We start from the raw sequence: 13,080 nt of genomic DNA on the forward strand, positions 1-13,080 counted from the left end.
GACAGGGGCAGAGGGGGAAACAAAAAAAGCGGAAATAGCATATCGGGGGCCTAAGTATCAGACCTGGGCGGGTGACACCGCAGAGAGGGACCAAGGGGCGGGCCAGGGCGGCAGGACAGCCGGGAGGGATACACCGGCAGGTGAGGCCGCGGGGGGGAGTAGAGAGGAATGGAGAGAACCAACACACGTGGTGAGGAGACCGGGACACGCAAAACAGGGCAGGCAGACAAAGAAATCAGAGGGCAAAGAACTGCCTCAAGAGCTCGAGACAGAAAGGTGCAGGCACAGATCTGGCCAAGGATGGCAAAAAAGTCGGGACGCACAGAAGGTGCCGAGACGCAAGGGCCTCCGAATCCTTAGATGGAGACGTGTGGAGACACCAGAACCCTGCCTAGACGGGCCTGCCGCAACTGAGCGACCGGAGAAGAGCCTTGGTGGAGAGGAGGTAAAGAAGAACCCACGATAAGGTGGCTGCCTGACCAAGATCAGAACGTGCTGGCCGGAACATGCTAAGCTGGATGGTGTGGAGTAAACCAGGCAAAGCGCATAACCTTCCAAGACAGGTCCCAACGTGAAGTCAGGTGGGGTCAGCCCAGGCTGTGGGTGGGGTTTTCAGTCCTGCGGAACAGCGACTACTGATTGCAATCGAGGAAAAGATGAATGCGGCCAATACAGGTAAGGTCCGGATGAAAACGTCTCCAGAGGCTCAGGTCGGCAGTACGGCCGAAGATGACCGTATCCACAGACAGACCCTCGAGCCACACACTAAAAATAATGAGGTGGCTTCACAACATACTCCGTACGGTTTCTTGAATGGTCCCAGCCAGAGCCCTGACTTAACCCAACTGAGCATCTCTGGAGATACCTAGAACATGCTGGTCCCCTACGTTTACATCCACACCGGACAGAACGGGAAGAGGTCTGCAAGGAGGAATGGCAGAGGACCCCAAATCCAGGTGTGCAAAAATCATTGCTCATTCCCAAAAACGCATCGCTAGTATTAAAATAGTACGCCTAAAAATCAACAAGAGTGCTTTTACTAAATACGGAGACAAGGGTCTGCATACTTGAGCCCTATGTGATATTTCAGTTTTGTGCTTTTTAAGAAATGGGCAAAAATGTCAACATTCTGGTTTTAGCGTCAATATGGGGGTGCTAGTGTTTACATTAATTCTGAGGAAATCCAAATCGACGCAAATGATTTTAGCACTGAAAGTCGCTTGCATACGCAATCACAATGACTGAAAAACTTCTGATCAGGGGTCGGGAATCTTTCTGTACCCACGTGTATAGCCAGGTGGAATTTGCCTTTCTGAAAACCGTCCAGTAATGGAACTGACCACACTAGGACTTCAATACTTAACTCACATTGAAGTAAGAGAAGAAGAAAACAAACAAACAAACAACAAAAACAGTGCTTTTGAAATATGTCTTTACACAAAGGGTAAATGTGAAGTCAGGGTTTCCTGCAAAAGGTCTGCAATTGAGACGCTTTAGATTAACCAACACTGGTTCCCATGCACAGCAGGAAGAGCACATGCCTACCGCGAGAGAGAGAGAGAGTATTTCCGGCTGTAATCTTGATCATTTGGCAGCGGTGCTCGTGCAGACTCTCCCTAAGCGATGGGGGGTAGTGGACTTTCGGGAAGATGATCAACTTTGTATAACAATCGTAGCGACTGCTACATCATTCAGTTTGGTGGACAGCAAAATGCCTACGGGTTTCATTACTTTAAGCGCACTGGCGACATGCTTCTTTGAGCGTCCCAAGAAGATGCTGCACTACCGGAAGTTGTAGCTGGGTAATATAGGTATATGTTTATACATCTATCCAAAGTGTTGCACCAACTTTAGTAGGCTTGAGGAAGACCCATGCAAGTTTTATATGGGGGAAAAATACAAGGAGACGTTTCATAATATATCTACATTACTTAGCCAAAAATCTGAACGCTCTTTTGAATTCGATCTTCTAATGATCATGAATAAATTCTTGCGAATATGCCTTTAAATGCTTACTAACTGATTTGAGCAGTATAGCCTAATACTGTGACTAGAATCCAGAAATTAGTATTGTTGGCTATTATTACTTACCAGCAATAGCTATACATTGTGTTTCTTTAATCAGTGTTTTAAAATGGTTTACTTTATTAAGTACAATAAATAAATAAATAAATAAATAAGCCACGTTCCCAGCACTTTCTGCAACACTGCTTTAAAAAAGCATACCAAGATGCATCTCATGAAGCTGGTTGGTTGAATGGCGCAGAACGGTCGTTGCTTTATGCTACTAAAAAGGAAAAAATTTGTTTTAATTATTATTATCATATCAAAATCATGTTCTGGCAACCAAAAAAATAAAAATACTAAAAATCCATTACTATGTAAAATATGGAAATAGTGATGAGCAAAGAATAAGGTGTGTGTGTGACAAACTAAACTTTGATCGGTAATACAAATGCCCAGATGTCAAATAAAGCTCTGGTTTGATTGCAAAATGCACGCACCAAGGTTTAATGGCTTGAAATTGTCATGCACACTAAAGTGCAGAATCGAACGTCTTCCCTTTCTTCAATTTCTGTGCACTCTATCGCCATCTTAACCTTTCAGATACCCAGACTTCTGCAGACATTTTGCAACATCCTCTGTGTATAAAATGTATTTTTAGGAAGATGCAGAACACCTGCAGAAGAGGAGTTGTAAGTAGTTCTTTTTATTCCTATTATGCATACTGGATCAGATTACTGACTCAACAAAGTTATATATACATAATTGTTTAAACAATCTCCCCTGTTTTCATTTTCTTTCTAAATTTTAGAGAGCAAAAAATATCCATTGTTCTCACCAGCTTTAGCCTCTAAGGTATTGGGGGGGGGAGAAAAGGTACATTGTGAATATAGCACCACAACCACACACTGGCAAGATTGGGACTTGTTGTCTGTACATCACTCAGAAAGGGAAAGCATGGATAGATTCCTCTAAAGTGACCCTAGGGCCTGAATTTGTTGGAAAATTTGAGAAAGCATACATGCAAGCGTTACAGTCCCATATCTAGTCTTGGTAAGGGCCCAAACTTATTCATGTGAATATATTAAAGGAATAGTTCACTCAAAAAACATGACAAAACTCAGCCATCGGGCCACGATTCCCACTAACCTGCTATCCCACTTGGTCATGGTTCTTTTTTTCCTTTGTTCTCTCATTGGAGCCAGTTTGACGAGAGAGACTTTTATCATTACATGCTGAGTATGCGGAACTGGGTTGAATAGAGTCCCGACTCCAGAGAGCTGATAAAAGCATCAGTATAATCCACTAACCACAATCCTCCAGTCCACCAATGTGAAGCAATGTGGCCAAAAGCTGCATGTTTGTAAGAAAGAAATGCTGCACATCATTTATGCATTTTGGAACTGTCCCCTCCTGACAAATATACAACTACACAGGGTCCCCCATAATTCATAATAACATCTACATCTTTTAGTAAAATTTTTTATGAACTATTGCATTCCTTCAAAAAGCATAATGGAACTCATTATCACTCTGTTATTGTAAGGACGGCTACTGTAATTTATTACTCTCCTCAACAGGCTGACATAGGTGAAGCATTATGTGGCAGGTTATTTCTTGCAACTAACTTTCAAAACTATTTAATATACTTGATACATGATGCCGCTCCTTTCACACAATTTGTATTAAAACATTCCACTGCAGATTACATTTCCACAAAATGTTCCAGTCCAAGACTGTGGGAGCAGATAGAAAATTGCTATAAACGTTTGACTCTTAAAGTTCCATATTACTTCGATAACACTGCTAAACCTTACGGTGAGACATTCTTTCCTAAATTAATTCCTTTCTCTCCTGTGGCTGAGCCGCAGTGTATGGAGATGGTGCTTGGTTATTGATCAGGATGGTGCCCTACAGCCACACCCACATTCCCCCATTGTGGGCCATCGTTCCCGGCAGGATTTAGAGATGGGTGTGGAATACCTGGGTTGCGGAGTATGATCCACGGGCTGCGGAATTGAGAGTGTTCGCCAGACATCCTCCTGTTGGATGCTCAGTGTTGGGGCTCGCCCTTTTGTCCAAGACAACTAGAATAATGAAAGCCGTGCCGTAGCTCATTGTTGGGAAAAAAATTGTGAAAACGATCTGGTATTCATGCCTTTGAGGCCATCCATGTGGCATGGCCTTACTTTCTGGACGGGCGACCAGATTCGTTGTTTGGCAATGTAGTTAGGGCTGTTTATGACCCACGATCAGAGTTAAGAGGTCAAGTGTTTGTGAGGAATCGACGTAAACTATAGGTTTAGAGGCTTAAATACATCATTAATACTTGTATATAATGATTATTTCTATTACATACTTATATTTGTGTTAATTTAATGAACTTCACATAAAAATCACGTTAATGCAGGTCCTCCTACCAGTTTGTGAAGATAATAAATAGGTTTGACTTTCCTAAATTCATGATGTGGTATTATGTTCAAGGAGTAAGGGTATATGACATTAAAATCTATAACATTTTCATGTAATTCTCGTCACCCAGAAATTTCAGGAAGATGGCCTTTGGCAGCAGATTCTGATGGCGATGTATTTTTCAACTAATCCATCAGTTCACTTACCACACTAACTCCTCAGATTTTATCACAATCCTGAAGAAGAAAGCTGCAAAATGCTCCCATATCTCACAAACATATATCATTTGGTGCGCATTGTGGAAGGAACAGACTTACTGGTTATTGAATTCTCTGAAGAACCCTGGACAACATGACCTATGTGAGTATGCAGTACACTATCGTTATAAAAAGTTTGGGGTAGTACGATTTTTAATTAAAATTAGACATTTTCCTCAGGTTTAACACTTTGAATTGTCATCTAGGTTGTATTCTGAATAAAATATTTAAATTTGAAACGTCCACTGCATTGCATTCCGTTTTTTTAATTCACAATTTGTACAGTGGCCCAACTCTGTTTTGGAATTCGGGTTTGTAGATCGGAATAAATTTCACAGATTAGTGTTTTATACCCTATACTTGACTGACTCCAAACTTTTGAATGGGAGTTGTCATTTTCCACTACGTATTTTTGTTTTTGTTTTCTTCCTTGGAAAATAACGTATTTATCCAGTCGAACCCTCGGCTTACCAGAGTACTATTGAATGATGTCGTAGGCTACTTGCTACGTGCTATTTCTGACCATATACAAACAGTAAGAGTAATATTAAGATTCATTCTATTCCAAATTCAGCAGTGGATGCAACGCCTTTTTTCCACGTGGTCTCTTCACGCCTCCTCTAGTGGAGCCAGAGATTCAATTACTTGGGAACAGCCATGAAACGAGGTTCTTGGCCGGCATCTGCTGATTTACCTGGCCCTCAGTATCTGTGGTTCTTGAGGATCTGCGGGGCAAGGATGCGAATTCAGACCAGCATCAACACCACAACGCATTCCATATCCGGACCGACCCTCCCTGAATCATGACCGCTATGAGATTGCCGCTTCTGAGGTAGCGGATAGGAAACGACCCAATAACATCAACCAGGAAGTAAACGATGTTGTTGTCTGAGTCTGTCTGCCTTCCCTGTGTTGTCCGCTGACTGACCAGACCAATCTCCCTGCACACCAAGAGTTGTCTTCCGGAACAGGGCCGACCGTCAGAGGAAGTCCATGCTCAGGGCAACCACAGCCTTTGCTAATGGTGGAACAATTGAGTTTTCACTGTTTGGCTGAGTTTTTAAACGGCCAATGAAAGCAAAACCATAACAAAACAAACCATAAAATGGTACATTTGTCCAGTGATTCAGCTATGAACTGAACAAAAAGACAACTGGTAAGAGGGAGGCCTTGACTAACCCCTCTAATATACAATTGTCCGCATTTTTCTTTGTCATATAACACCACAGTATTTTAAACTTCGCTTGCAAAACTACATGGTCATAAGTAATCTAAATCTTCCCAAAATTTATACTGATCACCACAGGTGATGGTTGAAAAATAAAGGTAGAAGTGCCCGTTTTCAACCCGACAGAAGTTAGATTAAGCCAGGATTAGGCCATAATCTTGAGACAAAACAAAGGCCCGGATATGTTTTTAAGATCAGTTAGTGCAAGTTCCCTTTTAGCTGAACCAGCTCAGAATCACATTTAGATAGGCTTAAGCCTTGTCTGGAAAACAGAGGGGAAAGTTTTGTGGTTGGAAGCAGATTTTAGAGACTTTATTTAAGTAATTAATATTCAAATAAATTTTAGATTTTTATAATTAATAACAGGTATTTATTTATAACATAAAATAGTTCCACCAAATTATGTGTAGCTTAGCTCACATAAAAATGAAGTGTATCTATAAATAAGAGGATAAAACCATGTTGGCTCCATTCATTTAACACTAACAGGTGTAGCTTTGCCCTGGTTCTGATGTTTTTTCTGTCTTTTTGATTTATTTTCATTTACTATGATATACAGTCCTTTTAACACTTGCCCTCTTTTGACATTCTTCCTTAATTTCTGTCTTCATTTTGACTTCTGATACCATCCAATGTGGTCAACTTGTTATTCGTAATTTAGTTTGAATGTGTAGCAAATGTTTTACAGAGGGATTTAAAAAAGTCTGTATGTTTCTTAAAAGGATGTACACTCAAAAGTGAATGTTCTGTCATCATTAACTCACCCCACATTTTTTTCATTGTGTGGGTGAACGATCCCTTTAATTATTTTAGTGACGCTCTTTGAAACCTTGTTAAAATTTGCCCTGGTTTTTGACTGATGAGGTTTGTAACATTTAGGTTCGATGAGTACAATGGGTGATCATGCGCGTCGGGCCAATGCACAGAATCTCGATCTGAACCGCACTTCCCTGACCTCAACCTCTATCTTCTACAATCGCCATCGCTTCAGACATTTCCGTAGTGAACCGCATCCCAATCCCTGAGTCCTACTGGATAAACCAGGTAGAAGTATGAATTCACAGCCATTTCTATTAACATACAGCTGTTACACCAAAAAATACACTGAAAACCCCACATTACTCTGGAATAAAACTCTATATGTTTTAGAGGTAAGCATTCTCACAGCTTCTCAAAAATCCTGGGTACCTTTATTTACACATAGGCCGTCACACATTTTCTTTCCCCCGGTAGTTGCACCGAACCTATGCTGGAATGAAGTGGATAATATCCATTCCTTTTGTTATTCTGCCGAGGCCTTCATGGAGGAGAACTGGTCCATCTCATAACCCGTATTGACTTCTCTAGACACCCACAACCAAAAAGATGTACTCAAACCCACACCAGATGAACAAGTGAAGCAAATGAATGTTGTCCCGCCAGCTGTGTTGCAGCACGCTAAGCATCTGCAATGACCTTCAGTTTACACTTTCTTTTATTTTTGCGAATCATTGCTGTTGTGTAAATTTTTTAGGCGTTGGGCTAGGACGTATGCAGATGCGCCATCCCACTAGGTCCAACAATGACACAGAGATAGGTTGTGTGCCTCATTTGGCCAATAAAGGAGGTAACCAGTGGAGCACAGTGGTATAGATTGTGCTGGACGGTAAACCATTTCTTTCTTCAACAGGAAGACATTTAGATGATCATGCATGTAATTGATTGCCGTATTATGTTTTGTTACTGCGCTTACGAACCATGCCTAAAAAACGTTTAGGTTATTTTTTGCGATCTTGTGTGTTGTCTATACACGTATCACTTTGTTATTTCCTCTGTCTGTTATTTTTGTATCAGGGATGTCTGACTTTAACTATACCTGCAACGAGTAACTGGTTTGAGATCACTGGTGAGTTGGTCTGTGCGATAATTCCCCTCTGAGGAGGAGCGCCTAACCATGAGTGTCGCAGGATAATGAAGCACTGCGCAGTCTTATGGAGTTTGTGAGTGTCATGTGTCTATTGGGTTCATACTCAGAAATTGGGCTAAGCATAAATTGCAACTGTTACTTGATAAAACTGCAATCTAGTTGTTTGCAAGATTTGAAATCACGGCAAGGCACAGTTTATTTATATCGCACATTTTTGAATCACAATGCGTAATTTTCCCAAATGCTTTACATAAAAGAAAGTAAAATAATCATGAAGACAAATACTAACAAAATAAAACAATCAATTTTAAAACTTTGGAAATGGATTTCAAAATTGCCTTTAAAATGAATTTTACCACAGTTAAAAATATAAAATGATTTTACATAAATCAGGGGCAATAACTTAAAATCACAGTGCAATCAGTTCGACCATCGCACACAGTGCTCATATCAATAAATGCAACAGCCAACAAATGATATTTTGAGTCTAAGAGTTAAATTTGGACTGATGTTTTAGGCACATCTAGAATCTCTACCTTGAAGCTGATCCAGCTGTGGGGCGACATAGTAACTAAAGGCGACTCCCCTTGTTTTTGGGTGTGTGACCCTTGGTATTTCTAACTGACTCGATCTCTAATGATCTGAGTGGTCCTGTTAGGATGTTTATTTCATTGAACATATTTGCAATAGATTTTGGTCCTAGGAACATTCAATTGATTTATAAACGAGTAAAAGTACCTTAAAATCACTGCCTAAATGTAACTGGAAGCCAGTGTATGGACCTAAGGACTGTTGGTGAGATATGCTCAGGATTTTCTGGTGCTAGTCAGAATCCTGGCTGCAGCTGTCTAATGGTCTTTCTTGGAAAGGCCGGTGAGGGGACCATTACAATAGTCCCCATAAGGTGATAAAGGCCATGAACAAGTTTCTCCAAGTCTTGACTGGAAACAAAACATCTAATTCTTGTAATGTTTTTGAGATGATAGTATGCTGATTTCATTACTGCTTTGTTTGCTTTAACATGACTGCTGAAGCTAAGGTCTGTCTCCAGAATCACACCCAAGAGTTCCTGACTTGATTTTTAGTTGTTTGTCCACTAGAGTCCAAGTTATTCATTCACCTTGAAAACTTAATCTTTGTTTCCAATGCAATAACTTTGGTTTTTTTTCCTTGTTTAAACTGAAGAAAGTTCTGGCACATCCAACTATTAATTTCATCAATACATTGGCAGAGGGAGTCAATGGGGGCTGTAGTCATTTGGCGATAAGGCTAGGTAAATCTGTGTATCATCATCATAGGTTTGTTGATAGGCAATTTTGGTTCTTTCTTCTCATTATTTGACTTAGTGGGAGCATATACGAGTGCTAAACAAGAGTGGTGCAAGAATGGAGCCTTGTGGGACTCCGCATGTCTGGACGTCCACTTAGACTTATGCTCTCCTAGACTCACATAATAGCCTCTCCCTTCTAAGTATGACCTAAACCATTTGAGTACCATCCCAGAAAGCCCGACCCAGTTTTCCATACTCTCTAGTAGTATGTTATGATCGACAGTGTCAAACGAAGCGCTGAGATCTAGCAATACCAGCACTGATATTTTGCCAGAGGTCAGAATTTAAGCGAATATCATTTATCATCTTAATGAGTGCTGTCTCTGTGCTGTGATGCAGTTGAAAACCAGATTGAAAATTGTCCAGGTATCCATTTGAGTTTAAGTATTTGTTCAGCTGATTAAAAACTACCTTTTCTATAATTTGGCCTATAAAAGGAAGATTAGATATTGGTCTATAAATTGCTCAAAAGGGGTGTTATCAAGATTGCTCTTTTTCAGGAGGGGCTAAACAACCTGCAGTTTTCAGGGAGTTTGGGAAATGTGCCAGAAAAGAGTGAGGTGTTCACCACACTTCTAAGAGATCTGCTTCTAAACAGTTAAGCACACTTTTGAAAAAATATGTGGGAAGTGTGTCAAGATAGCAGGTTGGACGATTTTAGGTACTGCACTATTTCTTCATCAAAATTTTGCTATCAATTGCTTCAAAAATAGACATAGTATCTTTTTGATATTGCGGCCAAATCTGTCTGTCCTCTGCATTGCTTGAGGAAGTGCTAATCACCCTTCCTGATATTGATGATCTTCTCAGAAAAGAAAGGAAGCAAACTCATTGCATTTGCGGTCGGAGAGCATTTCACTGGGAATCTGACTTGGGGGTTGTGTCAGGTCTCTCTCAACAGTGGCAAAAAGAGTACGAGTGTTTGTTTAAGTTTACTGTTTATAAGGTTCAAGAAGAAATTCTGTCTAGCTGTGGCTAGTTTCACATTAAAAAGCATCAATGGCTGGTCTTTATAGACGCTATAGTGAATTTCAAGTTTCGTCTTTTTTCATAGTCTGAACTGCTGTTGATCTTCTCCAAACTGATTTCTGTCTGTTTGTTTTCTTACTGACTATTATTTGATCAATATCATCAATAACATTCTTAACTTTTGAGTTAAAGGAATCAAGGAGAATATCACCAGAGTCTGCAGAAATGCGTGGTGTTAAAGATATACTGTAGCCTCCATAAACAGCACACTAGTGTTCTCGTTAATACATCTCCTTCTGACAGAGACAGATCTAGATTCAGTGGTAGCAGAGATCAATATATCAAAGAAAAGAAGTCCTTAATAACAATGGATGAAATGTTTAGACCCCTACTGATGATTAAATCTAGAGTGTGTCCACCTTTGTGTGTGGGTCCATGCACATGCTGAATCAGGTCAAAAGTGTTTAGAACCATTATCATTTCTTTTGTGTTTTTCGTTTTCTGCATTATCTATGTGAATATTAAAAATCCCCTGCAAATAGCAAAACAGTCAAACTCTGAGGAAATCATTGATAACATTTCTGTGACCTCTTCAACAAAGGCTGGAGAGTATTTTGGAGGCCTGTAAATAATGATAAACAGAATGCGTGGATCACCTTTCAGCACAATCCCTAGATATTCAAAAGACAAGTACTGACCAATGATACTTGCTTCCATTGATAGACATCTTTAAATAGAGCAGCTACACCTCCACCTCTCCTAACAGTCCCTGCAGACACTCATGAAAGTAAAGTTAGGAGGGGCTGCTTCATTGAGGACAATTGCACTGCAGCTGTCTTCTAGCCATGTTTCGTTAAGAAACATAAAATCAAGATTGTTGAAGTCATTGATTAGAAATGATTTTTTTTTTTTTAATGGTATTTTTATTTTTTTTTTTTTTTACAAAACAATACAGTTCAATTACAGTCTCAAAATGTTTTTACAAAGGGGTTTGTTGATATGTTATTCACCTGATTTTATGCATCATTTTATTCTTAAAAAAATAGGGTGAAATTATTATTTTTTTCTGGTTGTTGACAGTATATTCTGATCAATGGAGTAATAAAAAGAATATAATTATACAAAATAAACAATAATTGGGAGCCTGGCTTTATCCAGTATTCAGCGAAGTTTATGCAAATCAGTGCATATTTAATTATATACTATTTTTCTGAAAACTTGTAATACAAAATATGTTTGCAATTCCTAATGTAATCAATCAACTAGGGCGGTGTGGTTATAGCTATTAGTTACATTATCACCCAATTCCCACAGGGTGTCTTGGGTTTATTTAGCTGGTTAAATGTTATTATGCCTGGAACTGACCTTATTTTTTCATATGTGTATCACATTCCTCATCTTTTTTTTTTTTTCAAACGTTTTTTTAAAGATTCTGAATGAACATTGCACCTGATGCACACACTACTACCTATATTTGAGAGAAATAATTATTTAAAAAGACTAATATGTTAACAGATGAGGTAAATATCATGTCCCTTTACTCTGGGTTTTTCAAATGACTTGCAGGTCCACAGGGGTATAAAGGGGGCATTGTGAAGGATGAGCATGGAAATGGCATTAAAGGAGCCACAATATCTGTTAGAGGGATGCGACATGACATCACTACAGGTAACTGATTATAATACAGTCATAATACACCATTACTTTTTTTTTTTTTTTTTTTGCATCAACCTGAAATGAGTAATGGAAATGTAAATGAGTGTTGCTGTAGCCTCTGTCTCTCTCTATAGCTAAGGGTGGTGATTACTGGAGATTGTTGAATCCAGGTGTCCACATTGTGACTGCAGCTGCCTCCGGCTACTCTAAAGTATCTAAGCGCATTAACCTGCCAAGGTTACAGGTGGGACGGGTGGACTTTGTGTTGAAGAAGGTCCCACGAGAACCCTCTCTTGACTACTTTAACATCCCTGAGCTGGACAACTATGAGCGTTTTGACCCATTTAATCAGTATGAGCAGAACAGCCGGGGAGAGCTGGGAGAGAGAATGGGGAGGAGAGGACTGAGAAGCCCTGGTGGTGGGCTTATTTCAGCCAGTTAGGTATATCTGCACCTACCTGGCTCCTGCAGAACTAGGGACCCTTCAAACACCATCGGAGGGCAACCTGATAACTAACTTTTCACACCCAAGCCTTACATAATGATGGTCAACGTGATGGTAACAGTATCTCCTTATGACATGCAAGATGTGCAGCTAACCACTGGATATAGTGAAGGCTTTACTGCTATTGCATTCTATACACTACCGGTCAAAAGTCTGGAATGAGTACTTTTTTTTTTTTAAATAAGTCTCCTGTTCACCAAGACTGCATTTATTTGATTAAAAATATAGTAAAACAGCGAAATAATATTACAATTTAATATAACTGTGTTCTATTTTAATTTTACATTTTAATTTATTTCTGTAATGGCAAAACCTAATTTTAGCAGCCATTACTCCAGTCATCAATGTCACATGATCCTTCAGAAATCACTCCAATATGATCATTAATAATCATTCTAATATCATTATGAATTATTATCGTTGCTCATTACTAATAAGAATTCTTAGTTTTATCAGTGTTAAAAAAATGCTTAATGTTTTTGTGAAAAACCATGATATTTTTTTTTTTGATATTTTTTGATGAACAGAAAGTTCAAAAGAACTGCTTTTATTTGACATTGAAATATTTAGTTACTTTATAAATGTCTTCACTGTCGCTAATCATTGTGATGGGTCCTTGCTGAATAAAAAAGTATTCATTAATTTCTCCTTTTTAAAAAAAAAAAAATCTTACCCCAAAAACAAAATTGAAATGGTAGTGAATCATGGTTTCAACAAACAACTATTATACAGCAAAATTATTTTAAACATTGAATAATAATAAGAATGTTTCTTGAGCACCAAATCAGCATAGTATATAGATGGATTATGGAA

At 39.2% G+C, this 13,080-nt stretch overlaps 1 pseudogene; it reads left to right on the forward strand.

Moving 5' to 3' along the window:
- The first annotated feature begins 872 nt into the window (after nt 1-872).
- Nucleotides 873-12,499, forward strand: LOC109044950 (annotated as a pseudogene).
- The last annotated feature ends 581 nt before the right edge of the window (nt 12,500-13,080 follow it).

Source organism: Cyprinus carpio, chromosome A22, assembly GCF_018340385.1.
Source record: "Cyprinus carpio isolate SPL01 chromosome A22, ASM1834038v1, whole genome shotgun sequence".
In the NCBI taxonomy this organism is placed as follows: domain Eukaryota; kingdom Metazoa; phylum Chordata; class Actinopteri; order Cypriniformes; family Cyprinidae; genus Cyprinus; species Cyprinus carpio.